Source organism: Schistocerca americana, chromosome 1, assembly GCF_021461395.2.
Source record: "Schistocerca americana isolate TAMUIC-IGC-003095 chromosome 1, iqSchAmer2.1, whole genome shotgun sequence".
Classification (NCBI taxonomy): domain Eukaryota; kingdom Metazoa; phylum Arthropoda; class Insecta; order Orthoptera; family Acrididae; genus Schistocerca; species Schistocerca americana.
This window is the reverse complement of record NC_060119.1, coordinates 1149587132-1149597176: the sequence shown is the minus strand read 5'-3', so window position 1 is coordinate 1149597176 and position 10045 is coordinate 1149587132.

The following is a 10045-nucleotide window of genomic DNA, read 5'->3' as shown; positions in this document are numbered from 1 at the left end:
TCAGTTGCAAGAGGGGAATATTTATCTTTTCTAATGTGCATGTTTAAAAAAGTTTAAGTTCAGCAGTATTTTCGATGTATGAAGCTATTTTGTTTCCTGTTTAGAATTCCTTTCGTTGAAAACGACTGTAATCTAATGACTGGCAACAGTTGGATATTTACACATGTAAATTAGTTCACATTTCCAGTGACGATGTCAAACTAAAATAAATAAATAAAAGAAACGAGTTCATTGTAAGGGGGTTGGGGTAAGTTTCGATAACAAAATGGGTCAAGTAAATATAGTTACTTGAATGTAAAATTTCCGAAGCTTGCAATGGGGCGAAGCATCTTCTCATATTGATCTACGTTTGTTTCGACAGGATTCAGTAATACAGAACTATGATCTTCATTTGTAGCTTTACGATAGTAAGAAAATCTTTCATCTAAATAAAACTGCAGAATCCAAAACAATACCAAACATTTTGTCCAAAAATAAGAGATTTATAGTGATAAGCACGCCCTGGCGTTTCTGCCTGCAACAGACCTGGCGTTCGCCGTGCCTAGCTGACGTGGCGTCAGCAACAAGCGCCGAGGCCTTCCTTTGAGTCGGTGCTGATCACACGACGACAGATTACACTCGTGGCACAAAAATCACGGGATAGCGATATGCAGGTGCACAGGTGGCGGCCTACGCGCCGACTGCTTCGTTGCGCCGAGGCTCGAGCACCCACGTACATAATCTTGTACGTGCGTCGCATCCACAAAATTTTTGGTTTGATAAAAAGAAAAGAAAAGAAATACACTGAATAGGGGACAACTGTCCGTGCAGGCGAGGAAGTTTGCGTGTTCTGGATCCGGAGGGCTATGCCGACGGTAGCTTAGCTGCCAGAAGGGTCACCCAAGCCGGACGGGCTGAATGGGAGGAGCAAAACAAAGTGTGTCCCACAACGTCCTATCCATCCCCATTTTCCTAAACTCATCCTGTCCCTGCCTTGTCCTTTACCCTACCATTCCTTGTCATAAGTAAAGACTGGGGTGGACATGGCTCCTTAGTCATAGTGAAGGCAACCTGTCTAGGGGCCTCTCAAACTAACAACTTGGGTAGTATCTTGGACAGTCGCTCGCCACTGTCCCACAAAGAAAAATCTTCAACTGAGCGTGGAGGGAAATTTCGCTGAATGCACTACCCCAGGTGGTGACCAACCCGTCACCGGACCTTCGGATTCTGGGGAGTCCGCACCAACATGCTTTGAGGATGAGTCGGAGCATCCTGAAATCAGCGGATGTAAACTCAGACCGAGACGGCAAAGCTTCTTCGCAACATTTAATGAGCCGGCCGGAGTGACTGTGCGGTTCTAGGCGCTACAGTCTGGAACCGCGTGACCGCTACGGTCGCAGGTTCGAATCCTGCCTCGGGCATGGATGTGTGTGATGTCCTTAGGTTAGTTAGGTTTAAGTTGTTCTAAGTTCTAGGGGACTGATGACCACAGCAGATAAGTCTCATAGTGCTCAGAGCCATTTTTTGAACATTTAATGCTAATTCACTGCTCGAAGTGAGTAAATCGGAACATCTGACTGATCCACTAGCACAACACAACATAGTACTGACAGCAGTACAGAAAGCCAGATTTATGCATGATCATGCCTTCGAGTCCCAAGGATACAGAATCCTCAAAGGAAAAGTGGGTCAGTGGGTAATGAGCAACATACCCACATATAGGATTTATAATCACTCACAAGATACTGGATTCAATTATTGGCTTCACCTCCCTAAGCAGTTGTGTATCCATCCTCTCCCTCAAATGTGCTAACAAGAGCTACAATGTGGTCAACGTACATGCCCCAACCAACCAGGACAACAGACGCAGTACAGATAGAACTGACAAATTCGGGGAAGACTTAGAAGAAATTCTCTCTAAAGTTCCAGAGAAACACACCTTCATACTGCTTGGTGACTTCAATTCCCAACTGTAAAGAGAGAAAAAGTACAGAAATATAGTGGGCAACTATCCAGCACACATGAGAACCAATCGCAGTGGGGAACGATTGGTGGATCTGTGTAGGACGTTTGGGTTGGTCATGACATCCACAGCCTTAAAACACCTACCAAGGAAGCAGAAGACTTGGATTTCACCTAACACCAACTTGGGTGAATTCCAGATAGATCATGCGCCCATTTCAAGAAAATCTCAAAATGAAATACAAAATGTGAAGTGTCAATCTGAACTCAGACCACTACCTCTCAAAGATCAAAAGGAGACTCCAACCTAGAAACACTAGAGTACACAGAACCTCCAAGATCCTAAGATTTGATGTAGAGCGACTTAAGCACAAACAAAAAGTAAGCCACAGACTGAACAGTACACATTTCAACAGCTGGGACCAAGTGAAGAAGACTCTTGTGAAGGCAGCCAATGACCTGCCCCCCCCCCCCCCCCATGAGAAGAAGGAATCATCTGTGGTGGAATGAAGACTGTGACAATGCAGTAGCCCAAAGACAGACACTTTGGGGGAAGTGGAATTCTAAGAAAACCAAAAAAATTGAGACCTTTTTGGAACAAAGAAGGCTTAATTCGAGGAACGGACCTTCACACAAAACCAACTAACCCATATCAAAGAGAGCTCCGCTAGGAATAACTCCAGAGATTTCTACAGAACCTTCAAGCAGACACTCAGAAAATACAATACGCCAAGCCTGCTCTTCAGAGGCTCGCAAGGCAGACTTGTTTTTAGCGACAAGGACAACTGCCACCTCTTAGCTCAGTTCTTTAAAAACCTACTCAACTGTGATACACCCAGCGAAGACTTCAACTACAAACAAACCACACCAAACCTGGACCCACTGCCTCCATCATTGGAAGAAGTTGGACAAATCATTCAACTTCTAAAGAATAATAAGGCAGCTGGAGAAGACTCTATCGTTGCTGAACCCTGGAAGTGTGCTGGCAGCTCATCGAGATCATCCAGGGCATCTGGGAAACAAAGAAATTACCAACTCATTGAAACACGGCTCTGATCAATCCGCTACACAAAAAGGGATGTTTTACTGATATGAACAATACCGTGGAATTTCTCCTGTCCCGGTAACAAACAAGATTCTGTCCAAGGCATTACTAACAAGGACAGAAGATCAACTAGTTGGTCAACTGCGAGAATGTCAGGGAGGCTTCAGGAACACACAATCCTGTGATGAACAGATCCTCAACCTTAAAACTGGATTGGCATACTGCAAAATGCGAAACTGCAAGATGGCCATCACCTTTGTTGATTTCAGGGAGGCCTACGACTCTGCTGATAGAGGAACGCTTAACAAAACACTCCAGGAACTAGGACTAGGCAACAAAACCTGAAGGCTCATTCTAGGAACCTTGACCAGCACCCATTACAAGGTCAAATTTAGAGGTGAGATCTCAGAAAGCTTCGAGATAAAAACTGGAGTGAGACAAGGGAATGAACTCTCCCAACTTCTCTTCAACTGTGTCCTTGAAAAGGATGTGAGAGAATGGCACAAGGCACTGACCAATTTGGGTGTTCAGAGTGGTTTCTACCTGGGCCATAACAATGAAGGACTGATTGTAGATTGCCTGGCTTTGCAGATGGCATGGCACTGATTGCTGATTCTTTTGAAATGGCAACAATGCAGATAAACTGCCTCAGAAAACAGACAACCAAAGTGGGCCTTCAAGTGTCGCTAGAGAAAACAGAGTTCTTCGCCAACATCAAAGAAGCTAACCGAGAGACACTACTAGGCCACGGAAACATCAGAGGCACTGAGAAGTTTAAGTATCTCGGCGAATGGATTGAACCCAACTTATCACAAAAAAGTCATTATCCATGAGAGTCAACAAGTTGGAACTAGCCTATCGACTGACTATGAACACCTACAACAAAAAATGCCTGTCACGCAACCTGAAACTTCAGCACTACACATCAGTCATACGACCAGAAGCCCTGTATACCACGGAATGTCTCTCCATGAACTGGAGAGATCTGATGGAGAAACTGGAAGTCAGTGGGAGGAGAATCCTCAGGAAGATCCTAGGCCCAGTAGAAGAAGATGGGGAATTCAGAAGGCTACATAACTCGGTTCTCTGCAAACATATCGAGAGGCTCTCTGACTATGCAAGAAAAAGAAGGATAGCTTCCTATAGCCATCCTGCAAGATTGCCTCCAAACAGATTGGCCAACCATCTGTTCACCTTCTGGCAAAACAAGAAGATTCGCAGCACTTGGCTGACAGAAACTCAAAAGTACATTAAAAAACTGGAAATAACTGATCTCCAGAACAGACAATCTGTGAGACATACCCTGAAGGAAGTCCGAGAATTTCAGGAAAAGCCCCAAAGGAAAGGTACCCCCTGGACAGAAGAAAGGAAGGACTAACATCAGCAGAGGATGCGACAGTACTGGGCAAAGGTCAAAGCCCAACAGTTGAAAAAGTGTGGTCCAAAGTAAGCCCATTCGAAACAAGAAGAAGAAGAGCCAAAGAAACTGGTACACCTGCCTAATTCGTGTAGGTTCCCCGCAACAACACAGAAGTGTCGCAGCGCGACATGGCATGGACCAGACTGATGTCTGAAGTAGTGCTAGAGGAAACTGACACCATGAATCCTGCAGGGCTGTCCATGAATTCGTAAGACTACGATGGGCTGAAGATCTCTTTTGAACAGCACGTGCAAGGCATCCCAGATCTGCTCAATAATCTTCATGTCTGGAGAATTTGATGGCCAGCGGAAGTGTTCAAACTCAGAAGAGTGCTCCTTGAGCCACTCTGTAGCAATCCTGGACGTGTGGGGTGTCGCTGGAATTGCCCAATGGATATGAATGGTTGTAGGTGATCAGACAAGACGCTTACGTACATGTCACCAGTCAAAGTCGTATCCAGGTGTATAAGGGGTCCCATATCACTCCAACTGTACATGACCCACAGCATTACAGAGCTTCCACTAGCTTGAACAGTCACCTGCTGACAAGCAGTGTCCATTGATTCGTGAAGTTGTCTTCATATCTGTACACGTCCATCCGCCCGATACATTCTGAAACGAGACTCGTCCGACCAGGCAATATGTTTCCAGTCATTAATAGTCCAATGTCGGTGTTGATGGGCCCTGGTGAGGCGTAAAACATTGTGTCGTGCAGTCATCAAGGGTACACGAGTGGGTCTCTTGCTCCGAAAGCCCATATTGATGACTTTTCGTTGAATGGTTCACACGCTGACACTTTTTGATGGCCCAGTATTGAAATCTGCCGCAATTATCGCAAGGGCCACACTTTTGTCACGTTGAACGATTCTCTTCAGTCGTCAATGGTCCTGTTCTTGTAGGATCTTTTTCCAGCCGCAGTGATGTCGGACATTTGATGTTTTACCGGGTTCCTGATATTCACGGTACACTGGTGAAATGGACATACGGGAAAATCCCCACTTCATCGCTACCTCTGAGATGCTGTGTCCGGTCACTCGTGCGCCGAGGATAACACCACGTTCAGCCGGCCGCGGTGGTCTAGAGGTTCTAGGCGCTCAGTCCGGAACCGCGCGACTGCTACGGTCGCAGGTTCGAATCCTGCCTCGGGCATGGATGTGTGTGATGTCCTTAGGTTAGTTAGGTTTAAGTAGTTCTAAGTTCTAGGGGACTGATGACCATAGATGTTAAGTCCCATAGTGCTCAGAGCCATTTGAACCATTTTTGAACCACGTTCAACCTCACTTAAACCTTGATAACATGCCGTTGTAGCAGCAGTAACCGATCTAACAACTACGCCAGACAGTTGTTGTCTCATGTAGGCATTGCCGACCGCACCGCTGTGTTCTGCTTGTTTTCATATCTTATGTTTATACCAGTTTCTTTGGCGCTTCAGTGTATTTCTCACTTGCCTTCATTAAAAAGTACTGAATTAAAACACTGAGATGGAAGTTAAAATCTCCGACTTCTAAAACATAGCTGTTTGGTTCAGATGTCTTAGTGCAAGACCGAGCGAGGTGGCGCAGTGGTTAGCACACTGGACTCGCATTCGGGAGGACGACGGTTCAATCCCGTCTCCGGCCATCCTGATTTAGGTTTTCCGTGATTTTCCTAAATCGTTTCAGGCAAATGCCGGGATGGTTCCTTTGAAAGGGCACGGCCGATTTCCTTCCCAATCCTTCCCTAACCCGATCTTGCGCTCCGTCTCTAATGACCTCGTTGTCGATGGGACGTTAAAAACACTAACCACCTAACCTCTTAGTGCAAAGGCAACCGTATAATACACTCCCCCATTCCTTGCCTTCATCTGGCCAAGTCAAAGACACTCCTCAGAATAACAGTCTTACTATACTATCAGTAGGATTCCATCTTTTCGGCTTGCTTTCATTTCTCCTTACAAGTGACACGCTACAAATGGTTCAAATGGCTCTGAGCACTATTCGACTTAACTTCTGAGGTCATCAGTCGCCTAGAACTTAGAACTACTTAAACCTAACTAACCTAAGGACATCACACACATCCATGCCCAAGGCAGGATTCGAACCTGCGACCGTAACGGTCGCCCGGCTCCAGACTGTAGCGCCCAGAACCGCACGGCCACTCCGGCCAGCACACGCTACAATATTCCCGCTACATTGGTCAACAATTATTTTAAAACGTCTGCTTGGGAGTACTGAGCAGTAATAAAGAGTAATCCGTTATACAAGGAAGCCGATTATTACAGACTACTTTAACAGTTTTTTTAACATAACAGCGGTGTGGTTTAACATTCCAGTGATTGTTTTCATGTAATCTGGATTGTTGTGGTTTTGTTTGTTGAGGCAAAGACTCTGAACTATGCGGAAGCTTATATTTGTTGCACCCACATGTAGTAAGCGTTGCTTGTATGCAGTGGAGAATGGCAGAACAGAGGCACGCTGGCGACTGAGGTGTTGCGAAATAAGCAGGCACAGATGGCCTTGCTGACAGCAGCAGTCTACTAGCAGGCTGACGCAAGGACGCACACAGACTGAGCGCCGAGAGAAGCCTGGAGAGTGCTGAGTAAGGAGAAGTGAGGCCAGCACACTAAGTTACGCTGCAATATACTGCGGGAGTAATAACAAAAAGCTACCACCGAGGGTAAAAAACGCCCTCCTGCCGGATATTAATAGCGGAGCACAGGCAGCAACAGACAGAAGCCATTAGGAAGCAGTTCGAATCTGAGGACGGACGTGCTCCGTGTCCGAATGTTCAATCTTCGTATGTGACGATTCTAGAAGTCTGTTCCAGCTCGCAGGAGTCATCCGTTCGCCGCCAGATGTCAACTGCAGCTCTGGAGGTCGGCCCGAGTTCGGTCGGCACCACGGCTGACTAACTACAGCGAGAACTTCCAGCAGGACCGCCTGCAGCGCGGTCTTGGTCACAGGCGCCGCCGGGGACTGACGCCCGGACTTCACGGCAACCCGGGCCCACAGCGCGTGGTCCGCCCATGACGCGACCTCGCGGACATCGCGACTGACGGCTTCCCAGCCGCCGGTGCAGCAGGCGTCGGCAGCTGACCTCACGGCGACGCGGCTGCCGAGCGGCGACGAGTTCATCTCAACCACAGGGCATCCTGGCTTCAGCGGAGCACTGGTGGCCTGAGGCTCCGAGTGCGATCGGCGGCGCGCGTTGCGCGCATTGTCGGAGAATCTACACAGCAGCAGCCAGGCGGAGGGATCCGCAGGGCTGGGCAGCGACGACGAGGGAGAAATTGTAAAGAAAGTTCAATAAATCATTGTAAAACTCCACGCCGTCTCGGTCTTTGACGCAGCCACTGTGTCTGCTGCTAACAAATGGTGCAGAAGTCGTAACAAGTGGCCATCTGTCGTAACATATTGTAGACTGAGGGTGAGTTACCGCATTAAAGTCCGGTCTGCGAACGATGGCGCCTAGCGCATGTCGAGGCACGAACGGGGACTGCATTTTTCGCGATTCCAAGTGACAGTTGCGGTAGCGCATGCGCGTGTTTTCTGCTTGAAGAATGCGTAACCGTATATCCTGCACATTACGTCTCTCGCTTGCTTATACATAATTTATCACTTACCTCCACCATCAGCGATGACAACTTGCGACAAATTCAGTAAACAACTTGCTGCGATCGTGTTTATAGCACGCAATAGCTACGGTATTCAAAGCAGAGTGCTCAGAACACTTCTGACCGCGCTTTGGCTGTCGGAGAATGCGTGAAGTACAAGTGCAGAACAAGCCTAAACTCGACCGCCATCGGTAATGACTCCAACTCTAATAGCTAGTACAAAGAAGGTCTACTGACAGGATGTGCAGAGTAAAAGCTCTTCGCCAGGCGAAAATTTTCAGTTTTATAACCTTGCGCGATTACTGGACGTGTGTGGAAAGCTGAAACATAATACTGACAAGGGAACCTCCCCATCGCAACCCCCTCAGATTTAGTTATAAGTTGGCACAGTGGACAGGCCTTGAAAAATTGAACACAGATCAATCGAGAAAACAGGAAGAAGTTGTGTGGAACTACAGAAAAAATAAGTAAAATATACAAACTGAGTAGTCCATGTGCAGGATAAGCGACATCGAGCATAGAGTCGGCTCAGGAGCGCCGTGGTCGCGTGGTTAGCGTGAGCTATTGCGAAACGAGATATCCTTGGTTCAAGTCTTCTCTCGGGTAAAAATTTTACTTTATTTATTTTCGAAAAGTTATGACCTGTCAGTTCGTTCATTGACGTCTCTGTTCACAGTAATAAGTTTAGTGTCTGTGTTTTGCGACCGCACCGCAAAACCGTGCGATTAGTAGACGAAAGTACGTTCCTCTCCAATGGGAACCGAAAACATTTGATCGCAAGGTCATAGGTCAACCGATTCCTCCACAGGAAAACACGTCTGATATATTCTATACGACACTGGTGACGGCATGTGCGTCACATGACAGGAATATGTTGTCGACCCACCTAACTTGTACACTTGGCGAATGGGTAAAAAGATTCTTCTACCTTGCCCGATTTAGGTTTTCTTGTGGATGTGATAATAACTCCCAAAAAAGTGACGAAAACATAAGAGTTTGTCACATAAACTGCAACAAATGAATGCAACAGTTTCACAGTCACACAGTTTTCCCTGTGCTCTGTCAAAACATATGTTTTTAACGTTTTGCAATTTTTTCCGAGTGTAGACCGTCAAATCCTGCATATGTTCAAGCAAATCTGAACTGGAATTTTCGAGGGCGAAGTTGATTGTGTGAGTGCCTGAACTTTGATAATTGACACACGTCAATTGCTAGAAAATAAAAAAGTTAAAATTTTTACTCGGGGAAGACTCGAACCGAGGTCCTCTAGTACCCCAATTGTTTACGCTTACCACGAGACTACGGCGCTTCTCGGATCACATTGTCCTTGATGTGGCTTATGTTCACATCGACTACTCAATTTGTATATTTTGCTTATTTTTTTCATAGTTCGACAAAACTTCTTCCTGTTTTCTCGATTGATCTGTCTTCAGTTTTTCAAGGCCTACCCACTGTGCCAACTTATAACTAAATCTGAGGGGGGTGCGATGGGGAGGTTCCCTTGTGAGTATTGCTCCTATACAAAGCTCGCCTTGAAGGGCGATAGTATCGCGCACACGCGTTATAAAATAGCAGTGCATTGGCAGAACTGTCATTTCTACTCGGGCGATTAGCACGACGGGAATTAAAAGAATTTGAACGCGAAACAGTACTTGGAGCTAGACAGATGGGATATTACATTTCGGATATCGTTAGGAAATTCAATATTCCGAGATCCACAGTGTCGAGTGTGTGCCGAGAATAGCAAATTTCAGGGTCAGTGCGAAAAGACTAGCAAAACTAGGTGAATAGAGCGCAGAAATCGATGTACGACGGATGACAAACGTATCTGTCAGGACAGTGCGGCGAAAGTTGGCTTTAGAAGTGCTATGTCAGCAGAAGACAGTCGCGAGTGCCTTTGCTAACAGCGCGACATCGCTTCTCATGGGCTAGTGACCATATCGATTGGACCCTAGACGGCTGGAAAACTGTGCCCTGGTCAGCTATGTCCCGATTTCAGTTGGTAGCCGGCCGCGGTGGTCTCGCGGTTCTAGGCGCTCAGTCCGGAG